The 27,313-nt window shown below is 41.1% G+C and overlaps 1 protein-coding gene across 1 annotated transcript in view; it reads left to right on the top strand.

Moving 5' to 3' along the window:
- The first annotated feature begins 2,272 nt into the window (after positions 1–2,272).
- Positions 2,273–27,313, top strand: part of gli1 (GLI family zinc finger 1) — a 58,376-nt gene continuing 33,335 nt past the window's right edge. The window contains exon 1 of the mRNA XM_039798964.1: positions 2,273–2,596. The gene's annotated coding sequence lies outside the window, so the exon portion shown is untranslated. The remainder of the gene's footprint in view (positions 2,597–27,313) is intronic.

Raw genomic sequence — 27,313 nt, 5'->3', positions numbered from 1 at the left:
TGGCAGACGTTTCAGGGGTGGATATCTCGAAATCTCAACACATAAAAATAAAACTATGACTGCACAGCTAAATACTAGAAATGTTGTTTCTAACATAGGAGAATCATGAATAAATGAATTCCAAATCTTAATATTTCTTTGAGGAGACAACAAACATCTTAGAGGAACACTGTGAAACTTGCTGCCAGGATGGACTGTGTGCTTAACATTATTTACATTATTTAATTTTCACAGCTGACTCACACTCTGTATTGGTGACATCAGTTTAATACAAAGTAAGGTCACCTAATGGCATTGCCATGCTATATATCTACAACACTGTATAAACTGCAAATGGCTGATGCTAAAATAGTGGAACATGTCAAACTGTATGTTAACCTTATTCACATTTTATCTCAACTCTTGCCTGATTAAATCCATATTCTGCCACAGTATTTCAAAACAACAGCACGATCCCTAGTTGAAGTGCCAACACCACAAATAAAGACAATTAATGATGAATAATACAGACAGACATAATAACATTGGAACATACTAATGTCTTAAACTACTCAACCTCAGTCTGGGAAAACAAATACTGTACACTAGCCTCAAACTGAGTTGCTATTGCATTGCATAACACAATAGACAACACATGGGAAAATGACTTCTCTTACCTTGGAATGAAGTCATCCAGCCAAATAATTCAAGAAGTACTAATCATTTAATTTAAAAGGTCAATAATTCATTGACCTACTGTCTGAAATTCTACACCTATGCAAGAAGACATGACAGACTACAAGCATGGTTGGATGAGGCAGACTTTATGCTTGGCCCATACTGACCCTCTAATCTCTGTACATTGTGTGTGTACACTGTTCCCATTAAACACAGTGCACACAGCAGACTACATATGGCTGCGTCATTATACAGTATGTAAACAGAGACTGGGAAAATTAATACTCCAGTGCTGGAACAATGCTAACTGGCCCCAGGTTCTCTATGTCAAATATGATTATATGTTATAATTTATTTAAGCACACATATATATGCACCATAGGAATACTTTTGACTGAAATAGTGCAGGTGTTAGAACTATATTTTGACACAGGGCCACACTATTGCAAGTGCAAGACCTGCTTTAGAGTTGCAAATTATCTGTAATAATCGGTTTTGTATAGATATATTGCATATGTTCTCTATTTAAAACAGAAATAAGTAACTAAGTACATTTCCCAGTACTCTAGTACCATAGCCTACTTAAGTACAATTTTGAGTTGCTTGTACTATTTCCATTTTCTGCTGCTTCATGCCTCTACTCCACTACATTTCAGAGATAAATATTGGACTTTTTAATCCACTACATTTAACTGACATTAGTTACTTTGCAGATTTAAATTAACAATTCAAAATATAATCACCAAATAAATTATGATGTATTGAGATAATACTTTATCGACCCTCTGGGGCAAATTCACAGCAGTAGGCCTTTAGAAAGCTATTCAAATTAGCCCCACCTTTACCAGCTGCAACATTAGAGTGATGTAGCCTACACATCAATGCCTCAATAATTATAATACAATATCATAATATAATATGCATTATATATGTGTATAATTATATAATATAATAAGCATTATTCAGAAATGCGGGATATTTTGCTGAATGCAAATTTGGTCTGATACCTTTGTACCTTTACAATTTCGAAATGCATGCCTTTTATTTGTACCAGAGTATTCTACACTGTGGCATTTCTACTTGATCTGAGTATTTCTCCCACCTCTGCCCGTGGCACGGGTCCCGAGCTGCAGACTGAACTCCAGTCCAGGTTTTGTGGTGGATTTTACTGGCAAGGCGCAGCAATCTGCAGCATCCCCACACGTAGCCAGCCACACACGCTGCTCGAGCATACTGCTATGAAGTTACACCATTAAAGTAAACAAAAACATTTATAGATAGATTATCCCAATTACTAGATAGGAACGCACTTAATATAGACACAGCCATGTCCATACAATTATTTTTATAAACATATGCATGCTGTAATGTCTTTACTTATATATTAATATATCGGTATAAAAGCAATACTGGTATTTAGCCTACTCAGAAAGAAAAAGGGCGAGGAATTGAACATATAACAGCCTGGTGGATAATCTGTAGTACAGTGTAGTGAGGGGAAAACTGAGGCAGCATGGTCCTTTTTTTAAGAAAAACAAAAAGTGAACTTCCTGTTTCGGGGTGGTCCAGACTGTGGAGAAAGGGAGGGAGGAGAAGGGGGTGCGCATTCCCGCATTGGCTGTGCAACAAACTCCAGGGCGCTTTGAGGGACTCCATAGCCCGAACATGGGGTTCAATTTTGTCACCGTTTGCGTAAAGTGACTCTGAAGTACAAGACTATGGAAAAGCACGTCTGAAACAGGATAAAGCGTCGGTTTCTGTGAAGAATTCAATCATCTCCATCCGAGTGCGTCTTGCCAGAAAGTCGAGAGAAAGAGAGAGAGAAGGGAGGCTTTACTGGGAATTCAGACTTTCGCAGTCCTTGGACACTGAGCTCTTCCAAGGACTCTGGGAATCAAGTCCAAAAGTTTCATGCTGAGTGTTCCTGCATTAACCTGAGGTAAGTAGTGCTGATGATTCATATTCGCTTTTCAAATCACAGGCGACCATTGGAATGGCTAATTACGAGTTTATTCGTGGTTGGAACGCTGTGTATAATTATTCGGCACTATTATAATCACTGTCGTACTTTCTGAAGTGGTCAAACAACTTGCAGTTGTGTTATTATGTCATTAGTGAAGGTTTAGTACGTCCTCTTTTGGCTTTATCTCTTCAGGTGATTGTGCGTGACTTTTACACGTTGACTTACATTAATAAGGCTGGTTTACTCTTCCTGTACACTCTAAATTTCAGTAATTGAGTTGCATAATATTTCAACTAACCGAGCAAAATATGTTTTTGTGGATTCATTCCTCCTCATTGCAGAATAGCGTTGGTCCTGTCTTTGGACAATATACTGGCACAAACGAGTTTAGACATAAACAGTGTACATTTTCCTGCATGTATACGTTGATCTCTCGGGGGGAGTGCTTTTTAAGGGTCTGACTACAAGCACGGTTTAAAATCATCTGGCACAGCCGAGGATCGCAGGGCCATCCGAGAACAGCTGTTTCTTGTAACCTGAAATACTTGAGGTGCCGATATCTTTTCCAAATGTGAGTTTCTGTTAGGACACCCACAAAACAACATCATCACTGAGCTCTGTGTGAGGCTGCAGGAGTGATAAAGCTCTGGCAAAAGCTGGCTGAATATTTTGTTGCATTTTGCTTTTCTTTTGGCTAAAATAAACATGCATTGAAGCCTCCCGTAATCCATATCTAATCTGAGATAGATTATTGAATCTAATCTAATTATATGAGGTGACTGTAGCTGCTAATGTGGGAAGATTAGGCTGCTGGTCTTTATGTAGTGGCCCTGGGCTGGAGAGCGTCAACACTGGACTCAATAGAACAGCCAAACACTTATTTATTCCAAAGTGACAGTGAGAAGTGCTCAGCACACAAACTCACAACCTCCCTAAACAGTATTTGCACAGACACACTCACATACACATAGAGAGAGTGTATTTGTAAGCCATAAAGGGCCTTTAGATCTGCAAAAACATGAGAGCGAAAGACAATCATTTATTTGGAACGTTTTAAGTAAAATTGTGGATTATGTACCAAATAATTGTTCTATTTTTTTATTTTTATTTTTTCAACTGAGGCATTGGGCAGGAAGTTATGTTTTGTGAAACTTTAGTTTCCATGTGATGAGAACTGTCTTGTGTGTGCTGGAAAACAAGCTTGTAAACAGCTCAGAAATTTTGTTTGATTACAGAAAAAACGAAAATATAATCATGTAAACAGCAGGGATTCAGCTTTTTACAGAGAATCACTCGGGCCTTTCTCAAGGTTGAGACGGGGGAGAGTTTCGAAGAAGGAAAGTGCACTTGTCCTTTGGCCATGTCGTGTGAAAAGCTCTGCAGGGGAGCTTCCTCACCCTCCCTGGTCTTTATCAAGTGTTTTAAGGCCAAAAGGCTCCTTAATAGGAATGCTCTTAAACAAATAGACCATACAGGAAACAACTGTCCTCCTATCCAGTCACAGTAGAGGACTGATGTGGTTTATCACAACCATATCAGAGAACTGATAAGTCTCTATCAGGCTGAATACAATTGGATTTAGTGGGATGAATTAATTCTCCTGTTAGTCCAGGCAAAAGTTGGTGGAAGATTTGTACACTTAAGCAACATTTATAGCCAGATCTGGAATATAACATATCTAGACTCCTCGTAGTTCTCTGGCATTAATGATGTTGTTTCATTTATGTGCGTTGGCCGCCTACATGACACGCTGGTACCCAGAGGCAGGCAGCAACAAGTGGTGTGTTTTTGTCCAGATTCCATTTTGGTCCGCTCAGCAAGAAACATGTGTCACGTGATGCCTGCAATTCCCCCCCCCCCTCACCAATCCTCTTCCCCAACACTCTCCTCCCATCTTCCAGTGAGAGGGAGGTAAGAGGGGGGAGGGAGAAAGAAAGGGGGAGAAAGACCACCCTCACTGGGATCACAGCCCCTCAATCAGACCCTTTCACACCCTGTGAACCTGAAACAATCAGGGTTTAATAGCAGCTGTCTGTCTGTGCCGGCCCTGGCTAAAACCATGTAGGCTCACAGTGCGGAGCAGATCAGCTTCAGCCGCTGAGAGAACAGAGTAGACAGGCCTGGGGATGCTCCAAAGGACACATAAGCAAAGACAGGCACACACACACACACACACACACAATCAAACTCTCTTTCTCTGTCTTTTCTCCCCTGCTACTCTTTTCTCTTCTCATCTTTATGTTTTCCACCCCTACTTCAAGGCTTCCACAGTTCGCCGGTGTCAGGGTCTGGTATTTGAAGGTTATTTTGGTTCATCGGATAGAGTTTGTGTTGTTTTCAAACTGCTGCAAGGCTTTACTCACATTGTGTGTCGTCATTCATGGACATTGTTCACTGAATCCAGAGTGAGTTGATTCTGGTCGTGGGTTGTTGGGTTTTGGTTATAATTGAGCCAAACTTTATCCCATGGGAACCATCGGAATATCACAACGAGAAACCACAGCTATTATGTGCCAGTATTCTGTCTTCACTGTCCAAAATAGTTGCATGAGGTCCGATTGCACCAATGAGAATCCTTCTTTCTAGACATGTAACATTGAACACATGAAATGATGCTGGAATGAGAATGAATGACACCAAAGGGCAAAGGCATTAGCCACTTTAGAAAGATTGACCCACATTAGCCAAAGGGCACAGATATTACAAAAGGGGAAATGTTGCAGTCATGGGGATTATTCTGAAAATCATCCAGTCACCCATTAGAAGGCGTATCACAAATTATTTCTACAGAGATAATTAGTCCAAACCAATAGAAAAATGATTGTTCATGTGTTTTAGTTAGTTGTAATCTTTGTTCATCAGCTGAGAACTGGCAACAATCGGGACATCCCATAAAACAACCCTTTAATGAGGGAACATTGATGTTGATGTCTGATTCGGTGGTGTTAAGGTTAGCAGAAGATTGTGGTTATGGCAAATAGTGTGTAAGGTTCAGTTGGGGTTAGGCAACTAAAACACTTAATTAAGGTAGGGGAAGGATGCTGGTTATGGTTTGAATTAAAAAAAGTATGCAGTAATAGTCTGTAATAAGAGGTTAACTCCGGTCTTCCGTATGAATGTTAGATGATCTACATTCCCATCCACCACCCTTACTTTAAACCCTGTCTCCCAAGAAATGCCAGGTTTACTTTATTAATATTTCATTAATAAATAAATACTATAAATTATTAAACCTGGATCAGCATACTTTTGTTGCCCAAACTTAATTCATGATGCCAACTCCGGTCTCTGACCCCGAACACCTCATTACAAATTCAATGTTGTAAAAAACGTAGCACTTCACTCAATCGGACAAACATTGCCACGGAACCTAATCCAAGTAGCAGATACGTTTTCTCTAAAAATGTATATGGCAAATTAGTAGTATACACGTGTATTTTGAGGGAGACATGGTTGCTGATCCCCAGACCCTTACACTTAATTTCTTCCTCAATACATAAAGGGCCCACAACGTCCTGTGACACTTAAGGTGTCTGACTTTAAGGTGGACCAGCTGTTCTCATTTTAGTGACAAGATAATCAGCTGTTCTGACAACCAGATAAAACTAATGTCATATTGCTCATAGTTGTAGCAATTGCTCCTCCCTCATTATATAAACACAGGAAACTCAGGGAAACTTATTTCTGCAAAAAATTAAATATAAAATAACTTTTTTCATGTCTTTATTTTTTGCACCAAATTATAGAGAGAAGTATTGATAAGAGTATTAATAAGTATCAGTATTGATAAGCAGTATCTGTATTGATAAAATCCTAACGATACATTTAACCCATCTTATAGGCTACATAGGATGGGTGAGGGCAGCCGTGGGGAGTCCGGGGACCAACTCCACTTATTTAGCCAGTGCCTTTTGGTTAAGGGGGCACTGACAGGAGTACTAACCTAACATACATGTTTTTGGTGGTGGAAGGAAACCGGAGCACTAACCCACGCAAACGCATGGGGGAACATGCAAACTCCACAAACAAAGGCCAAGACCGGGGCTCAAACCCAGTACTCAGTACACACAGGCCAACCACTGAGCAACCGTGCCGCCACTGAGCCACAGTGCCAGGTGGCCCTGTCAAAGATCAAGTCACATGTGGTGCAGCAGGCAGCTTGGATTTTACAGTAAATGCAGGGTTTTTGTGTGTTCCTGTGGGAATATGTGTGTATTATACAGATTTAAGCATTGCTACAGTAAGAGGCGGAGTCGTTCCATTCCCCATCGTCCCTCCCTCCTCCTTCTTTGAATGAGGGTGGTGGTTTTTGATAAGTTTGTGTGTGTGCATGTGTAAAAGCAGTTAGGCATGCTGACTGTTAACTACCATCTCATGTGGTTGATATTAGAAATCAAACTAATGCTAATAGGATCCAGGAGAGATTGTGAATTGCTCTCACATGCAGCAGCAACCCACACTGATACTTACTCATTTCTCACTGTTACTTTAGCTGTGTTTGTTACAATGGGCCTGTGGTTGGGTTTTCTTTGAGACATGGTGGTCGGCTGTAGATGACAAAGGCGAAACATTAGCCGCATCTGTGGAGGAGGCAGAGAAAAAAAAGATCCTGTGATTTTCAGTTGTTTGATAAAAGTGAATCAAAGCTTTAAAGTGCAAGTGACAACAGCATTAATGAGTTGTTTGCAGGTGTGTGTTTGTGCCTGCAGAGTATTTATATTCTTGCAAGATTGGCTGTCCACTTGTCTTTGGCCGTGTGTGTGTGTGTGTGTGTGTGTGTGTGTGTGTGTTTCAATGTGTGTGTTCTCAGCCGCTGAATGACTCACGGTGTGCTGTCCTGTCGGCAGGCAGAAAGTGAAGAGGGGGCGGTGTTTTGTTATTTTACCAGGTTGCCATAGCCGCGGTGCATTTGGGTGCTGCCATCATCAGTGTAATTACAACGGTCTTGACACTCACCCTCCTCACTGCCTGCGTCTCTCTGACGTCCACCAATAAAACCAGTGTTTCCCTTATGCTGTCAGCCAGGAGGGGTCATCCTGAGAGTTTTGATGTGATATCATTTGAAGCCTTTTGAGTTCAACATAAAGAAACATCTGGATGAAACCCTGCTCCAGATTAAAGATGCTTTCATTTTTCTTCCCTCTCTAACACAACTGTAATAACTCATTTGTACTTTTAAGTAGAGAGGTGTAGATTACTCCTCCTTAGGAGTTTATATGTAAGCCACTAAATTTCCCAGCGCCGTTTTATGTGATGAGATATTACATTTTACTGCTGGAATAATTATTTCCGACTTCTATGAAGCGAGAGAGAGACAGAGGCAGATGCTAACTTGAGTTGCATATCCATGTTGCGTGTGTTTGTGATGAGCCTTCTGGACAACAAGTCTGTTATCTGAGATGAGATAACATCAGAAGATCCTTGGCTCGGCAGGTGTTCTTGGGCAACTGGCAGTTCCACATACCACACACACTCTTTTTAATGTACACAAAAAGTATCTAGGCATTTTAATCTATAAAGTAACGCAGATATTTGTGATCACTCATCTAGTGGTATGCAGCATGTTTTAAGTTTAGATATGCACAATGATGCAGCTGCACAGTGCACACGAGGGCTAAGAGCTTCTTGATTTTTGACGCAGCACCAGTCGGCACCAGCAGTGAGTGCCTATTGGGTCTGATTATTATTTGTCTTTTTTTCTTTCTTTTTTTTTTTTTAAATCAGTGCCAATACTATACCTGAGTTTCAGTACTGATAGCAAAGCAATCATTTTCAATAGCTTAGTTTTGGAAATATAAACATGTTCTTTCACTCAACTGATCAGTGTTAAACATATAGAACTAGATCAGGAAATATCAAAGTCTACAAATGTCTACAAATGTGACCGATCATTCAATTCCGACTTTAGATATTTGACAAGTGTTCGATACTCGGTGTTAAGGACACATTTCAGTCAAGTTTTGATACTAGGAGACTGGGCAATGGGGTAATGCTGTACCTGTAAAGATCTTGTAAAGGATAGATCAAGCAATTCCAAAATTTCGAGACAGCGTATTCTCAGCTGTGTAAACTTTCCATAAGATTTGTGTAACAAGCCATTTCAGATTTTAAAGAGCGAGTAAATGGAGCTCAGGTGCATCCACCCACTTGTTTATATTTTGAAGTAAAATTAAGCAAATCGCAATGTGTTCCAGGTTTATAGAGTCAGAACTCAAATTTAAACAATGGATGACCCAAACCGCATTCGCCTCATACTGCATGTTCATGAGAAAGGAATAGTGTGGTCAGCCTTCTAAAACCACAATAAAAGATGAAGCTTCTTTCTCTTTGTATTTTCTTCTCCTCCAAATGTTTCCAGTTCTGAATAAATCTCCCTCCTCATTCCCATTCTCTCTCCTCCTCCTCTGCTCGGCCTCTTGCGTCTTTTTCTATTCCTGTTTCCCTGCACTGTAAGTAAGTGACAGTTGTGAGAAGCTACAGTGGCTTGCTGATGCCACGTTAACCAGATCAGATGCCATAACAGGAAGTCAGTCCACATGCATGGACGTAGCACAGTGACACACGCACATGACTTACTACCACTGCAAGCCAAATGCAGGCAGAGCCGTCAGCGATACGCTGACATGAATCTGCTGTGTGTCAAAGGTAACTGCACCCTCAGTCAAACTGCCTCATATTTACTACGACAGATTTGACATGACATTCGGTCTGCAGAGCGCTTTGATCAGACTTCAGGCTTTGTGTGGAAAGGTGCAGACTCTCACTGATGACTCATTAAACTCTCCACCTTCATTTTACTTCTAAAGTAACATCTGATTGTTTACGTAGCAGAAATGATGATAAATCCTCTGTTACAGAGAAGCATCTGCGGCCAAACCAAACTCATTTAGGCCGAAGAGCTCTGCAGCACGTGATTAACAAAATTGATGTGGTGTGCTTGTTTTGTTGGTTTTGTGATAGCCTAAACTGAAGTGAACTGACTGGATGTTTTCCTCTGTAGCATCAAATATTGTTTACAGTTATGTTCCCTGTGGTCCGGTGCCATAAAACGTAAATGGAAACTAGCAGTCTAACTTTGTGTTGAAGCTGTTATTGAGAAAATAATTCCCTTCAGGAAACAATAAACTATTGGAAGTTTGTGAGATGTAATTAACTTTGTTTCAACAAAGATTTGCTGCCGTCTCTTTTACAGTAGAGATGAAGAATTCTTCATGAAGATCATACAGTAACACAGAAAAATACAGTTCCTGTGCATTTGCTGCATATTTGCAAACTTAATTAGGTCTTTAGAAAAATAATATTACTGGCACACGTTGAGAAAGAGCTTTCCATTTTCATTAACAGTGGAATTTGTTGGAAAGGAAAGAAGGGCAAAAGAGAGTAAAGGGTGAACGAGAGAAACATTTCATAGTGAGTGTGGAGGAGGGAGAAAGAGAGGGAGAGAGCGAGAGAGAGAGAGAGAGACATGCAGATTGTTTTAAATCCGCAGCGAGTCAGGCTCTCAAATTTATGCCCATGGGCTGCTTCTTGGGTGGGCTGCAGGGAGGGCGGTGCGCTAGCTGGAGCAGGGGAAAGTTGCCGACTCCAGACTGCTCGCCTTGCTCTGAAGCTTGGCTTTTCCTGCTGGAACACATTTACAACTCAACCGTGCTGACTGGCTAACTGACTGCCTGGCCCTGCCCTGCCTGACTTAACTACACTGACTGACTTTTTCTGTTGCTTATTGAGCAGCCACCACTTTCAATGTTTTAGTTGGTTTATCTCATTTTAATAAAGATTTCTGTTCTTTTTCAAAAATGACACTTTAAATCAAGTTTAGGCGTAAACTGATTTCCCCCCAAGAAGTAGTTTGTACTCCAGAAACAATTCCCATCTCTACCCAAGAACGTTGATCAGATAAGACATAATTCTGTCTCCTCTGTATTTCATGCCAGCAGTGACTGTTTGTTTTGCTCAGCATGAGAAAGATCCGGGCCCACATCTAGCCTTCGAATAGATTCCGTGATGTTTAGGATGAAGGAGAGTAACTCACTCAACAACCAGCTATCAGGCAGTTCCACAGTGGAGATTCAGGGCTTGATATAAGCCGCTCGTAGTGGTGTCAGCTTAACATTACATATAATAAAAAGTCAAATGTAGAAAGAATCCTGTGGTACTAAAAATGTATTTCTAACTTGAATTTTAACAGATTGTCTAATGTAACTAGTGAAACTATGCCTCAAACATTATAAACCAATTTTGAGTTCTTCCTCATGTTAGAAAAACTTTAGAAAAACAGGGAGTAACAGTGCAGGACTGAATACACAGCGAGGGGATGACATCAGCAGCATGTAAATCAGCCTCACAGCATAGCAAACATTTTAACTTAAACCACACGCACACACACACACACACACACACACACACACACACACACACACACACACACACACACACACAGACACACACACACGCACACACACACACACACGCACACGCATGCACTACGACAATAAGAGGCCAGGAGGAAATAAACAAGCAGTTACTTTAGTATGAGCAGGGATCATTTATCTTAAAATTTTTGTCAAGGTTTTAATCACAACATGCATATTATCCTTGAAGTTAAAACATAAAAAACTCTGCTTTATAAAGAAAAGAAATGCATGTGGGTGTATTTCTTCCTCCCAGCAGTCTTGGTTCATTCCAGCCAGTGCGTCTGGCTGCTCTGTGAGCTAATTCGCTCTGAAGGTATTACGGTTATTGGAAGGCTTGTAAACCATTAAGTCTTTATTTACAAGAGAAAGAAAAGAGGGTCTGGGTAGCTGTGTGGGGGCGAGCTAGGTCTTGGTACGGGCACTGACCCCACTGTAAGTGATCAGAACAACTGAATTTCTTGGGCCGTGGGAAATCTGGTCCTATTTGCAGCAGACTGCAGACCACTCCTCAATTATATAATTGTGCCCATTAATTACACGAGGAGGGCCTTCATTTCCTAGCAGCCAATAACTAACAAAAAGAGCCAGTAAAGAAGGACTCTAAGACACACATGGTTAAAATGTGTGTGGTGAAACATGAAACATGGCCTCCCATGTATAAGAACAGCCCATGGTTAAAAAGCCACATACAGTATATTGTATTTATAGCGTTAGGCTGAGAAGAGAAGAAGCTCATCATAATGATAACTGTATTCATATAGCACCTTTAAAAACAGTTTTACAAAGTGCTTTGACAGACAAAGACGTGTAAATCTTCATCTTATAGTCAAATTTCAGAGGAGTGAAGTGACGTGGCAACACAGCTGTTGGTTTAACACTTGTTCTTGATGTTAAAATCTTTAGACAGCTTGTTGTTTCTTTAGCATCAGTAACCACTGTTGTTGGCCACACACAAAGCTCCCTGCAGGTCATTTCTCCTGGAGAAGACCCGGAGAAATGGCTCACCTACATGTTGTGACTGGATGGATGCTGGCGTTGGCTGTGGTGGGTTTCACACCGCGACTGTGCCACTGTGGAGAACTTCTGTTTGAGAAGAATGGTTACGCTTACCTCAAAGTTTCAGCATGTTTGGAGAGAATGTAAAGACTGATTTAAAAATGATCAATGACCCTACATGTTTGGTTTCCAAATGCCCAAATCTCAGTTTTGAATTTTGCAAAATTCAGCTCACTTAAGGAACAGGTCCACAAGATGTTGATGTGATTGTTCCTCCTGTATAAATTGGCCGTAAAGAGATCTTTTCCTAAACTATTTGAATGTACTGTAAGTGATGGATGAAAAAGTTCTAGGGCTACAAATAGTTATTTTCATTATTGGTTAATCATTTTGTCTAGAAAATGCCTCAAATAGTTAACAGTAAGCCTGTTAAGAGTTCTCATAGCCCATGGTAACATCTTCAAAAAAAACATGTGTTTGCTATCTATGTATGACAAAGAAAATCATCAAACCCTTGCATTTGAGGAGCCAGAAACACAAAATAACTATAACATAATTTGATTAATTTTCAGTCAATCTGCTAATTGAATAATGAATTAATTGTTGCAGCTCTAAACAATATTAAACCTGTCCTTTGGGCTAAGGATGCAACACTGCAACAGTTCTGTGGTTCCCATGCTTTCAACTGACCTGCTGCTGCACTCAGCATGAAACAAATGTTGGAATGACAATGCGGCTGTTGCAGCTGTTGTTTTTTCAGGTCCAGAGCTGTTGTCCTCTCCTCCTCCTTCTCCTCCTGTACTTCTTTCTCCTGATGCTCTTCTTGTCATCATCACTGTCATGCCAGGGGGTGCAGAGCGGGATCAGCCTGTAGGACAGGGGCTCACACTAACGCACCTGCCAGCAGAAGTCTGAGGAGAGCGTGGGACAACGGAACAGTAACTGGTGGGGGAGAAATATTGTCTTTCTGTGAGTGTCGGAGGGAGACAGAAAGAGGGCAGCGTACAGTGAAAGAAAGAGGCTGTGAGAGTGAGTCTCTTGGTCTTTGGACTGCGGGGAGGATCGGGGTACCATGCTGGGCATTTATGCTGGGCTTATGGGACCAGACTCTGAATACACAGAGGGTCAACAAGGATCCAAACTCACTTTTCTTTTCACACAGTAGCACAGCACTGTGTGTTCGACTGGCGACCTGTACAGGCTGGTTCTCTGTCTTTCGCCCAATGCATGCTGGGAAATGCTCTAATGTATTCATCGATAAGTACTGTGTAGATTAACTGTTAATTGAAAATAATTGTTAGTTGCAGCCCCATTAAAAATGAACTACACTTGATCTACACCCGCATTTTTTGAAAGTTTACCAAACTTCAGAAATCAAAATTGTTCTTATAAGTGTATACCTGACCTGATCGACCAATCTTCTGACTATTTTCTGAGTTTTTTTAGTTGTTTGATGTGTTAATTGCTCTTTGTTAAAGCAACTGGGCTTGTAGTGAAATACTGACTTCGGAATACACAATAGAGTACATGATTACTAGGGCTGTCAATCAATAGAAATATTTAATTCCAATTAATTGCATGATTGTCCATAGACGTGATGTACTCCGGTGGTAACTCAGTTCACATCGACAGTACATGCAAATAACTAAGTCTTGTTGAGAGAACCATCTGGAAGGGCTTTGAAACTCAACTTGCCATTCAAAAGACCCTTTTCTTTATCCATTTATGCTCAAGGAGGTTTGTTTGTTTTCCTTTTTTGGGGTAATTTTAGCTGCATTTTAATGATCATTAATTTAGTTCAAAATGTAAGTAATAAAGCCTGTTACACCGAACGGGAAGTCTCTCTTTAGATTAAGTGTGTTGCTCTTAAAAGAGCCTTTTATTTGTGATTCAGGATCAGGTTTAACCTCCAAAGCCGTACAGGGTGCATGTATGTGCGGTACTGCTGAATCGCTTCCTGATTTCCCAAACTACGGAGTGGCCCGAGGCCCAAATCACATGCATGCCTTAACAGCGCATCCAAAAAAATGAGTATCGGTAAAAGGAATATGCCTAAACTCATTATTATCGCGTTCATTTTGACAGCACTAACACATACAAAACTTAATAGAGATCAATCAGGACATCTTAAAAAAGCAACATACACAATAACATTTATTCTAATGTTGCGTCCGTTGGTAGGACGCAACATTAGAATAAGGCCCAACTTTTAATCTGAGGTCCTACAACTGTGGCAATCTCTGTCTGTGCATGAACACAAAACCATACAGTCTCACTTCAGTTCCTCCTAAATGTGACGACTCCACAGCAGGTTGTGACTTTCTTGGACTTTCCCAACTGCTGATTGTTTCCCCAGCAGTTAAACCCCCTTTGTCCATCTCTGTTCCGGTTATTTTTATTCAGGACGGGACAGGCAGTTGTTCTGCTGTGGCACATTTATTGGCCCTTATTAGCGAGCACCTGTAGTCTATTAAAAGCCCTGTTTTGCTGACAGACTGACAGATACATACTGTCTTTTGAGTTCTCATTGAGGTGAAAGGAACACTTCATTTGGGATATGAACGTAAATTTGTTATGCTAAGACAGAACAATCGCTGGATGTTCAAAGTTTCAAACACTGAAACCCACAGGATCCCGCTCATTTATCAACTCTGGTCTTCTCATGCAGCTGTGGAGCAGATATGTGGTGAACACTTGTGCATGTCTATTTGTCTATGTGAATGTTAAGTGTTGCGTGCATGTGCTTTGGCGTACAGTGGGCGAAGGGTCCCAGATGTGGATATTGTGCAAAGAAGGAAGTGATTATCTTAACCTTTGGGTCCAAGCTTGTGTCCTGTCAATTGGTGCAAATGTTGAACTACTCTGCATAAAGAACACTGCATAAAACCATTCACTTTACACATGTAAAATTTAAAGCATCATTCAAGCAAAAATATGTGTGCTGAACAGTTGCCACAATGCCCACAAGTCATTCTGATTAAATATTAAATGTAGTAACTAGAGAAGAGTCCATAAACTGACTCAGAATTGTCACAATTTAAAGTCTATGTGTAAAGTGTGCAAAGAGTGAATTGAATTGGGACTTGGACTAGTAACTTTCTGGAGTCTTTGCTTGTTGCCTGGCAACTGGTCCTAGCCAAGAAATAGCTTGGCACAGAAACCCCAGTAAAACTATTCATTGTTGTTTTACACATTAAACAAACAAAATACGTGTTAATTAGTGAGCTTTAGAGGTGCTGATATAGGTGGTTTTTGTTATCTTTGGACTGATCCAGGCTAGCTGTTCCCCGTTTCTATCTTTGTGCTAAGCTAAGTTAGTCGACAGCTTCATATTTACAGCACAGACGTGAGAGTGGGATCAATCTTCCCATCTAATTCTCTTCAAGAAAGCGTATAAAATTCTGCCAAGAACGTTTTCTTGCAGATAAGCTCATTTCCCCAAATGTTGAGCTGTTTCTTTAAGTCAGTCTTCAAGTCCTAAACTTTGGACTGGAAAACCTCATTGCTTTTTATTTCATTATTCTTTTTAAAGATTTTTTTGGGGCATTTTAGGACTTCATTCGATAGGACAGCTTAGACATGAAAGGGGAGAGAGCAAAGGGCCGCAGGTTGTAACCGAACCCGCGGCCGTTTCTGTACATGGGTGCATTCTCTACATGGTGAGCTACCCAGGCACCCTCATTTCATTATTCTCAAGGAATCTTAACCGTTTTCAGGTGACACACCAGGCACGTCGGTAGGCCTATTTTAGGGGGGCTGAAGCTACCCCAAAATTTTCCTAAGCCCTAATATATATATATATATTTTTTTTATAGTGCATTCTGAATCACTCACTACATTAAATCAATCTGCCATCACCATTCATCTGTTTGTATCATCGTGCACTGCAGTCTGTTTTATTTATATTTCACGAACTGTCAGCTGGTGGAAAAGGCAGAGACGGAGGCTCAACGAGCGAGGTAGAGAGAGACTGAAGAGAGTGCACCAGGTGACATTAAAACAAAGCAGTAAATCAGAGAAATAAACTGTGCAACTGTAGCAAGCATCTCACTATCACTAACGTTATCCAAATTCATATTTAGAAACAACAAATAATCCAGCAACAAAAAGGCCGGTGCAAAAGTTAGACAGAAGTACAACAAGTCAATGGCTATGAAGATGATACACCGTCTCGTCTCATTGGTGTAAACTGGCAGCTTTCAGAACGTATCAGACCGGTGCATTGCAAGTAGCTGCAAGTTTCATCTCGCCTCATCACGAATCTTTGGTCTGAACTTGCTACTGCACACACAGTGAGTGATACAGAGTGACATTGTAAGTTGTTGTTAATGACTTTTAGTTGCTTAACTTTAGCTAAGTTTACGTGAGGTAAAGATAAAGGGATATTTTAATTGGCTATGGAAAACAATAGTCTAGCAAGAGTGAATGAGAAATAACTAACTTAGTTAGCTATCCGAAGATCTGTATTCTTATAGCCTGCTATGTCTATAGAATTTAAAACAATATCAGTCCCCATAGAATGTTGTCACGGAAAACTTAACTGTCACTGTTAATGCTATTGTATATCCTTCAATTCATTGAGCAGATGGATACTGGCAGATATTTTAGAAGCGAGAGAGAGAAGCAGGAGTTTCACAGGGCAGCTGATTCTGAGGCAGTAACATTAGTAGTCTACAGCAATGGTTCTCAAAGTGGGGTCCGGGGACCCCAGGGGTCCTTGAGTGGGTTCCAGGGGGTACCCAGCAAAAAGTGAAATCATTTATTTTTACTATAATTCTATCCATAATTAACACAATGACATAATGCATGACTATTTTGGCCATGGCTTTCATAGACTTTCTGTAATAAAACATCTAAAAGCAAAAATCCTATCAGACGGGGACCCTTGGACAAAATCTAATCAAATGGGGGTCTGTGGTCTAGTTTCTGTCAGTTTGGGGGTCCTTGATGTCAAAAAGTTTGAGGACCACTGGTTTACAGGGCTAGAAAAGTGTGGGGTGTTTTGTTTTCTTCTAACAGGCATTTGTTGGCAGGTCTAGGCACTAAGGCATAGCTAAATTATTTCATGATATTTATTATATATGCTATATTCTGACTAACTTAACTTTCTGCATTCATTTGTTGTAGTAAATTAAACAAGTATTTAGATGTTGCCTAAATGTAGGCTAGGTCATCCATCCATACATACATACATATATACATACATAGTAATCGTAAACTTGTATTCCTCTGCCATCAGGTTATTAAATTCAGACAGTAGCTACTTTAAATAGGATCCTTATCAACAGCTTACATGATAAAGTATGCAAAAATGGCTACTTATTATTTTATTCTTTCTATAATACTGCTATTTGTCATGGTACACTGACCTCTGTCTGTTTTACTATTTGGTGCTGGACATGACATTTTGGATGTTGACATGACACTGATTCAACCACTCTACCGTGCAGTAACAGTAATTAGTGTAATTAAATAGCCTTATTTTGACCTGCAACTTCTTCTAATAGAGAGAGGAATTAGGTATGGTATAACTTTATCACACATTTACACGAGCAGATGGATAGCATTTAAGTCACAGCCTACAGAAGAACTCAGCAGGAGCACAGTCTGGCCTAAGTAAGTTCCCCCATGCAGCTTTGATGTATCTGAAAGCTAACATTAGAGTAACGTTTGTAAGTAAGATTTTGCAAGGGAAAGTTTTGCATAGCCTGGGGGCTAAGCCCCCTCTGTCTTTCAATCCTGGTGACGTCCCTGTGTTGACGGAACAGGGGAGGAAGCAGCGACGTTGTTGAATGAGTTTGGCTACAAAATCAAATTATCACTAAATTTTACTTTTCCTCTAAGAATGCTGACATTTTCCCATCGCAACATTTTTGTTCCCCTTTTTAATCTCTGCTTAAAAGTGATGCATTTGATCAGCACTGAGGCTTTAAAGGGTCGTCATTGGAGCCAAATAAATAATGACGATGATGATGGTTCTGTGGGCCCTGGCCCACACCTGATGTCGCGAGCCAGGGATCTTTGACTACAGATCTCCCACTTTTATGTGCAATGTTTTCTTGCAATGAGCATATAAGATACTTAAATAGCACTGACAAATCAATGTATAATTGCAAATAAAATGATCAGCAAGGGATCAGATCCCTTCACATGTAGTTCCAGTTGGTGGTGAGTTAAGGCCTTATGGTTGCTCTCCCCCTCCTTTCCTCCCTCGTCTTGTGTGTCCCAGCTCACACTCCAGCTTCCTGTGGGATAGAGCAGAGCCTCGGGGCAGAGGGATGTCTGTTTTCAACCAACAAGCTCTGTCACACATGCTCCAGCTTGTCAGACTGAGTTTGTGTGAGGGTGATTGGGTGTCACAGTGACTATGTTTACATGCAGATAATATTCCAGTTTTTGCCCTAATTCCAAAAAAGACGATATTCCGACAAAGCTGTTTACATGGCTAATGAAAGTGAATATTCAGCTAATATTCCCGATTACATGTAGCCATGCAAAACAGGATTTTTTCAAAGTTTACCAGCGGCGGCGGACTTGTTGGACCGTGTGAACACAGCATCCCTCTTTCATTCATTTCATTCCTTCAACCAGCTTCTTAAAGGTCCCATGACATGGTGCTCTTTGGATGCTTTTATATAAACCTTAGTGGTCCTCTAATACTGTATCTGAAGTCTCTTTCCCGAAATTCAGCGTTGGTGCAGAATTGCAGCCACTAGAGCCAGTCCCACAATGAGCTTTCCTTAGTATCTGCCATTTCTGTGTCTGTAGCTTTTGAGGAGGAGAGAGGGGGGGGGGCAAGGTGGAGGGTGGGGGTGTGGCCTTGTGTGTACCTCGTTTGAAAGCCATGATGTCTCTCTCTCATGGGTGGGCCAAATTATCTGGGCGGGGAAAGCAGAGAAAGGGGAGGTAACCTTGCTGCTTATGACCTCATAAGGAGCAACATTCCAGATCGGCCCATCTGAGCTTTCATTTTCTCAAAAGGTAGAGCAGGATACCCAGGGCTCGGTTTACACCTATCACCATTTCTAGCCACTGGGGGGGCAGGCTGGGGGAACTCATATTAATGTTAAAAAACCTTTTTTCATGCCATGGGACCTTTAAAAAGGTCGACGTAGCGATGTTTGCGCATATCCAAAAACCTGTTGATATCCAAGTCTTTGATCATGTTTAAAAGTAGCTGTGTTTCACCTTATCGGGTCTACAGCCCTGCAAACTGGTGGCTGGTTGGTTTGTGTACAAAAACCATAGCAACGCACAGAGCTGACCATAAGCCGTAAACAGGCAAGAGGTCGTAAACTGCGGAAAAACCCAGATTGAGGCGCACATTCCGAATGCGCTATATAGGCCTACATGGCCAAAGAATGCCTCTAAAACCTGAATAATACCGGAATAACCCACGTCTTAATCGGAAAATGCAATATTCGGAAAAAGGCTTTATTCTGAATATCCAACCAGAATATGCTGTTTACATGACATGTATCAAATTCTGAAGAATAATAAGTGGAATATTGGTGTGCATGTAAACGTACTGAGTGTATACATGTAAGTGCCTATACAGTATGTTTGTGTATCTCTGGCCGTGTCTTTGTGCAAGTGTGTGTGTTTAGATGGTCAGAAATATGGGTGTTTTCTCTCTGTGGGTGGAGGTGACTGTCGAGGACATTAAAAAAAAAAAACTCACATTAGGTATTCACTTTGGTCCAGGTTCACCTCAGGTTGCCTAAACATAACTTTATATCTTTGTTTTATTTCAGGGATACAACTCTGTAAAACATGTACTGCCTCTTGTTGCATTGGAAATTAATGGCTTGTATACATGATACTTGCACACAATTCATTAGTGTACAACTGTTAATTCACCTGAGATAAACACAGGAAAAGTTTGTGTGCCAATAGCTCATAGATTAGTGGGCAACTTGCCAAATAACATTTTTTATGACGAGAGATTTAGCTTTTGGAAATGTGGATTTTTTTTGTTTTTGTTCCACAGCTAAAACTTTGCAGTTTTCCTTTCAGATAATATCTACTTGGGGTGCTGTGGTGACCTAAAGGTGGATAAGCGAGCTTCACCGGAAGGTCTTCTGTTAAGTCCCCAGACCGACAGGATATATCTTGCCCCTCCCTCTTTACCGCAACTTAGGTGCCCTTGAGCAAGGCCCTTAACCCCCAACACCTCTCTTGGAATTTGTGTCTGAGATGACAGCTATCAATGAAAGGCAATCAGTCTTTTCCCAGGTTACAATCGGCATATTTTCCCGGGACAAATTACACTGCAGTAGTCACGTGTCCGATCGGCAGTGATGGAAACTGGACATTCGTGGTTGCGCTAATAGCCTTTTTCCACAAAAAGTTGCATTTATATGCAGGTTTTTTAACACGGGGAAACCCACTTAAAATAACCAATAGACCATTATGATAGATTTCTATCACTGCGGATCACAGATGGAGCTGATAAATACCTGTGAATACCTATTGTAACTTTTCCCACTGCAAACAAAAGCCAGATGTTAGTCAGTGTAAGTGTGTTTTTTGTTCAGTGTGAAAGGGGTATTATTCAGTCTCTTTTAAACTTGATGCAGACTAATTTGGAACGGTGTCTGAGCAGGGCTTGGGCTGAGATGGACAGAATTGTGGCCGACTAGACAGAAGTAAGCATCGGAGGCGATGCGCGTCAAAGCATCACACTGGAAAAGGGGTGAAAATGTGCGTGTCCACTCGGGTCCCGTTTCCATCACGCTGATCGGAGCTGGACCCCAGGAGTGAATGCCAATTGTAACCTTTCCCACTGCTAGGGGTGCAACGATACACCAAACCCATGATTTGGTTCGTATCACGAATTCGAATGAGACATAAAAATAATGGTAATGGTAACAGTAAAGGACAATTTCGCTCATAGGCGCCGATTTATGTTTTCCTCCGTCGGTGCTCACAGGCGCATGCCCTTTTAAAAAAAAGTAGTCAAAAAATGTTTGGATTTCAGAACCTTAGGAAACGGACAGCGGCCAATACAAACACACTATTAACTTGATAATGAAGCTGTAAAGTAGGCTATCTTTTAACTCAGGACAGCGCCACTTCTCACAAATACAGATAGGCTTGGAGATGAGAAGTTTAACTGACCACCAACTACCGCTGACCTAACGGAGCACCACGACCGCCCGCTCGCAGTGCTCTGTATCCAGCGCGCAGTAACCGATTCTGGGCTATCAACCACGATCAGCTTTGTGGGAAATTAAGAACTCTCTGCACTGGTGGTGGATGTCGTTGATGCACTTGCATCATTAGGTTTGCTTTTTTAATAACAAATCTGTCCATTTAATTCTCACTCTGATAACCTGTAGCACATGCACGCACTGTGGGGGGGATGGAGGCGTTTTCATCCAAGAGACGCTGTGATTGGTGGATAGGATATGGAGCAGGGGACTGACATCACATTATGACAGACGCTCCACTTAGCACCAATTGCAATGTTTAATTTTAAATGAATGTAGCCTACTGGCAGTCTGGCACACGTGGGTGCTCAGTGGGTGCTCGTTATTTTGGTGCTCGAGCTCCGGAGCACCAAACTATCGGCACCTATGATTCCGCTTCCAACCTATAGGGGGAACGAAGAGGAAAGGTGCTTTGGTGCTTACTATAAAGGTGCTGGTTGACAAGTAGCTAATGCTAATGCTATAACATTAGCTAATTCTTGGTGGGTAACACACCCCTGTCTGTCTGCCTCACTCTGCTAACGGCAGTTTACAGAACCATCGGGAAACAAACCCAGGCACCCGAGTCAGAACAGCTGCCATTTGTAACGTTACACATCCGTTAGCGTTACCGGTGTCCCCCCCCCCTTGCTTTTAGCCGTCTTTACAGTTAGCTAAATTTACCCGACAAAAGGGGGATAAGGCACCAAAACTACTAATACTAATAGCAATTTAAAGATGTGGTAGCATTGGATCTGGGCGGGAAGGATAACTCTAGGAGTTGGAAGGGGTGTGTCGCGATTCTGCCTTCTCACTCCGTGACACAGGTTCGTGGATCTGAGTGTCGCGATTTCAGTTTCGTATCGCATATCGTTACAGCCCTACCCACTGCAGACAAAAGCCAGATGTTAGTGGGTGTTAGGGGATTTTTGGCCAGTGAGAAAGGGATATCAGTGAAACTTGTCTTGGTCTATAACATGTCAGAAAGAAGTGGAAAATGTGTGTTCTACTCAAAAACAATTTGTCACATTTGCAAATTTCCTCAATCATATTTTATGCACAGTTTTTTTTTAACTCAGAAAAACTAATTTTCTTCAAACCAAAATGTTACTATAATTTCACACAGTTAGGGTTTGGGCATGTTTATGTGGTTCCACACCATACCTGATCACTCACAGGCAGCATGTTATGAGACAGTCTGCGGTGTACAAACATCGATGGGATCTGTATGTCTTTAAGTTGAACCCACACACACACACACACACACACACACACACACACACACACACAACACACACGCGCTTTACCTCAGTACTTCTTCCCATGTTGGTTGGCCATCAGAGCTGACTGGTGGTGTGTGGCTTACCACTATGTCATTGGCTGGAGGGCTCCTGCTGTCTGTTGTCACCTGCGCACACACACACACACACACACACACACACACACACACACACACACACACACACACACACACACACACACACACAAACATACACACACGGAAGTTGTGTTTCCCTTCTCTGAATGATCCAGAAATAAGGATAACCTACCATTAACCCCACCACCTGAACATGCAGAAATATAGGTATAGTTTCACAGACCAACCTGGTAAGCACTTCATACTTATTGTGTTAAATTACATCACATTAAGATAAAGAGATGCATGTCTTAAAGGGGCTTAACTAATTCTTTGAAATTTGACATTTGGAATAACGCTTCAAAATTCAGGGTTGCCACTGTATGGGATATGATAGCGAAAATATGTGAGATATGTAAGAACCAGGCGATAAGAATATGCACAGTGAGTATGTACACATGTATGCATATATTCACACACTCACATTTCCTAATACAACCCTTTAATACAACCCTCAGGTCAACAAGGGAGTTGTTTAACCTTAGCCAAGTGGGGTTTGGAAGTTGAGGGGAAGTGAAATTAGGAAGTAGAAGATAATTCATTGGTCCTTTCCTCTCCTCTCCGTAAACACATTGAAGAGCAAACGTTTTTAACTTGGAGTGTTAGCGCCAGAGCTCTTCTGCTAACTGACCCGGGGCTCTGAAGAGCTGCACATAACAGGCGCCAACATTGGCTTTTGTGTGCAGGAGGGTCTTTACATAACCAAGCACATTGTCTAGCAACCAGCCAGCTACTGAAGGGCCTTGTAAATGGAGGAGGGGGTCTGTTTGAGTGGAGGCGAGTAGCCGGGTTGAGAGGCTAGTGGAGCTAAGCTAAATCATGACTAAAGGCTAGTTTGTTAGCCTGATAATGCCCCTAAGGGTACTGATGCAATGAGCTCCCTCAGCAGCAAAGGGACTAATAAAAAGAAATCTTTTGTTGCAGTATTAGTTTTAGTATAATTTAGAAAAATAATCACATTTAAAGATAAATAATGCCTGCTTGCACACACAAACCCTCATTTTCTAAAGGTGTTTTGAATGGCTCATGTCATTCTCTTCACAAAAAGTCAAATTTTTGCCAATGTAAATAATTTCTTCGTTACCTAATGCCCCTCACTATCCTCCCTACCACATTACTCCACAAAGCCCGGCCTTCTTCACCCTGTTTCCAATGTTTGGGTCTGAGCCAGAATTCCCTTGCAACTGCCCAGGATGTTGAGGTATATTTTTCCTCCCCTCTCCCAGCGATTAGTTTTTTCAAGATGTTTTCTTTTGGCAGAAAAGAAATGTTTGCATGTCTCTCTCATTGCACCATCCAGGTCACACCCAAAAAAACTGTCTGGAGTTATTTTTAATATTTTATTTTAATATTTTAGTGGTGGATCTTGTTAACAGGAAGGAAATCAATTAAATTCTGATTATTATTTCAAAGTATTCATGCCTTGCTACACAAGGGTTTATCGGTGGATACTGACGAAAACTGTCAGAACTTAAGGTAAAATTCTTACTATTATTCTGCAAGATTAATTTTCATTATCCAGGTATTTTATAGGCTATGTATATTATAAATATAATACAGTATCTAAAACGAATGTATCTCTGAAGAAATGTATTCAATTTGACTAACACCAGTTGTCCTCAAACAGTTACCTCTCATTGATAACTGTGATTTTGACACAGCGACTCATTATCAGCTCCACACTTCACCTTAGATCAGATGATAATGACCCATTTATCACCGACACTTGATGCCCCTGTCATTCTTAACAGCTCCCTGCCAGGACAGAGGAAGCTTTTACTGCTGTTTCTGAGATGTTGCTATTGTCTTCCAATACACAAAAGACAAGGTGTCCTGATGGCCCCTGCGTGAGTCCCTAGACGGCCCCTAGTTGCACCACTGAGGGTTTTCTCGCTATTGTCACCCTGGCTGTAATCACGAGGCACAGCTAGAGTATGGAGGCAGGGGGAGGTGGATCTGGCTTGTATGGGTGCTTTGAAAAGATGTGTGAAATAGGAGTATGGGTATTAAGGGTCTTGGCTCAGTTGGGGGTCTATTGTACTGAAGGCTGAGCCCCCTACTGGCATCCATGATCTCCTCCATTGACACAGAAGCTCTGCTCTCCCTGTGTGTTTTTTGTCAACCTCTTTCTCATTACTCCATCTCCCTCCCTCGCTTGCTCTCTCCCTTGTCTCTTTACCTCCCTTCTTCAGCCACAGAATCTGGAGAGTCCTCCTCTCTCCTGTTTGAGTTATTGGCTTCACACTGATGCGTTTCATGTTTGCGAATGGTGACGATGACAGGCCATAGTGTCAACTGCTGCTGTATCTATGCATTTTAGAAGCCATGTAAGACAAATATACTACAGGGCCAAAAGTATGTGGACATCCCTGTGCACTGTAGTTAGTATTTTAGAAACACTGAAATGAGCTTAAATGCAGAATTCCATTCGTCAACAACCACAAAATGTCTGAGTGTTTTTTTTATTTATTTAACTGTTCAGATATATTTCTATACCCCACATTATGGTTTGAATGTTGTTTCACAGCTCTTTACCCTCTCTACATGACTGTAATCCTGGTGGAGAATATTACTGTAAATCCCTTTTTTTTTTTTTTCCAGGAACAGGTATAGAAAATACCAGAATAACAAACTTGCCCTCTTTGGCAGAGGTAACAAATCCAACATTTGTAATAAGTGTGTAATCAGAAAATTGTAACGCCTCATGTTATTAAATGCCCCAAATTCCCAGAGCTATGACAGAGTACTGGACCTCTGTATCCTTAGTTATGGCTTGAGTCCTGCTCTTAGTTCCAGTATAGGGAAATCCTTATTCTGCAGCAGACAATGATATTTTAAGTGTGCTTCCACCTTGGTGGCAACAGTTAGGAGAAAAGCTTTTCTTGTTTCAACATGAAATGCATAAAGCGAGGTCCATATAGTGGTTGGCTTTCTGATTTTGTGTGGAAGAACAACATATTAATGCCAAATTTTTTAGTTGGGTTTGCTCACAATCTGGATGTTAATTCAGGTGTCCACATACCTTTGACCATATAGTGTGTGTCATTGAGAATCTTAAAGCATCTGTTACACTATTTGATGTGCAAGCTTGAGGCATTTTCCACCTGAGATACGTATGTACACAATTCTTTTAGCATTGATTTAAAGTATATTCTTCTCTTTCTAATCTGTCTTTTCTCTCCGTTCCCCCCACAATGTGCTTGGGGTGATTCGGTCGCAGGTTGTTAGCGTGTTTTGGACAGATTGTGAATGTGTACATACACCTATTTGCACAGCGTTATCCAGCTTGTGTGAGGCCAACAGGAGTCGTGCGATTGTCAATAGCAGAAGTCAATAAAAACCCGTCATCGACAAAGAGAGAACAAACAGCCGCAGTTTGTTCAGGATTTCCTAACAAACACTCCACAAGGAGGGCCGCCGATAGTGGAGAGAGACAGAGAGGGAGAGAGACGGAGGCAGTGAGGACTTGACTCTCCCTGTATAACACCAGATCAAACAGGGTATTGTCTCGCTCGTCAGGTTATTCTCCGTAGAGGAATTATTACAGTGACTGAATGCTGATCTAACCCCCACTTAAAAACACATACATACAGTGGTGAAAGGAAACAAAAGTAGCAATACCACAATATTAAAGTACTAAATTATGAATTAATTCAAGTAAAAGTACGTAAGTACTATCAGCAAAATGTACGTAAATCAAAGTAAGAGCACATATGCAAAATTACCCCTTTTGGAGTGTAATTATATTGTACTATTGTATTATTATATTACTGAAGCATTAACATGTAAGCACTTTTGTATGCTGTTAGTATTGTATAACTATTGTGTAAGTATAAAGAAACATGAAATGAAAATACACAAGTAACCTCATAGTTGTAAATCCAACCACCTCTGCACACATACTGTACATGTAATCCTAACATTACCACAAGAATCAAGAGTTCAGAGAGTCTTTCAGTAATGACCTTGTTCTATAAGTTATTGCACTTATGGCTGACATCCTGACATCACCATAAAAAAATCAAGAAGTTGTTTGACCCTCCCATGTCACTTGTAAATCTCTTCAGCTGGTGCAGACCAGTCGGACTGGGACAAATGTGCAGGCTGACTGCCTGTGGCCTGCGGAGAGAAAATGAGGAAGGACTGTGGGACCTCGTAAAAAAAAAAATCTATCATAAGTGTCACCGTTTGGGTTGTCAGGAAGTTTGCATGTGTTGGCTGTGGTGGCCTTCAGCTTTTTACTCTTGGCACTTGTTGTGTGGTTACTTTCTGTAATTTTTCTTTTCTTACTTATTTCAGTGGATATTACACTTGCAGCTCCTACGATAATATGCTTTTACTCTCACTTTTTCAAGTTGTATTAATTCACTTTGTCACGCTATTCTTGTTAAGAGCATCTGCTAATAAGTCAATGTGTGAAATGTGAATGACAACAGTGTCCCTGGCTTGCACTGTCCCTCAGGATAAGCCACCACAATAGGAGCGCAACACTAGAGCCCTTATGCAAACAAAGTGTTCTTGAATGAAGGAGGCATTTAAAAATGATCGCTCTCCACAAACAGAATGCGACCCTCCTCTCTGTCCTGCTGTCCCCCTCCTCCTCCCTAAACTCCCTCTTTTTGTCATTCTTGCCTTCTTTTCTCCCTCTCCCAATTCTCGTCTGCCCCCTTGCCTG

Source organism: Perca fluviatilis, chromosome 4 (genome assembly GCF_010015445.1).
Source record: "Perca fluviatilis chromosome 4, GENO_Pfluv_1.0, whole genome shotgun sequence".
NCBI classification, from domain to species: Eukaryota; Metazoa; Chordata; class Actinopteri; order Perciformes; family Percidae; genus Perca; species Perca fluviatilis.
The sequence above is the reverse complement of the archived record's forward strand: the minus strand, read 5'-3'. Positions and strand labels throughout refer to the sequence as shown.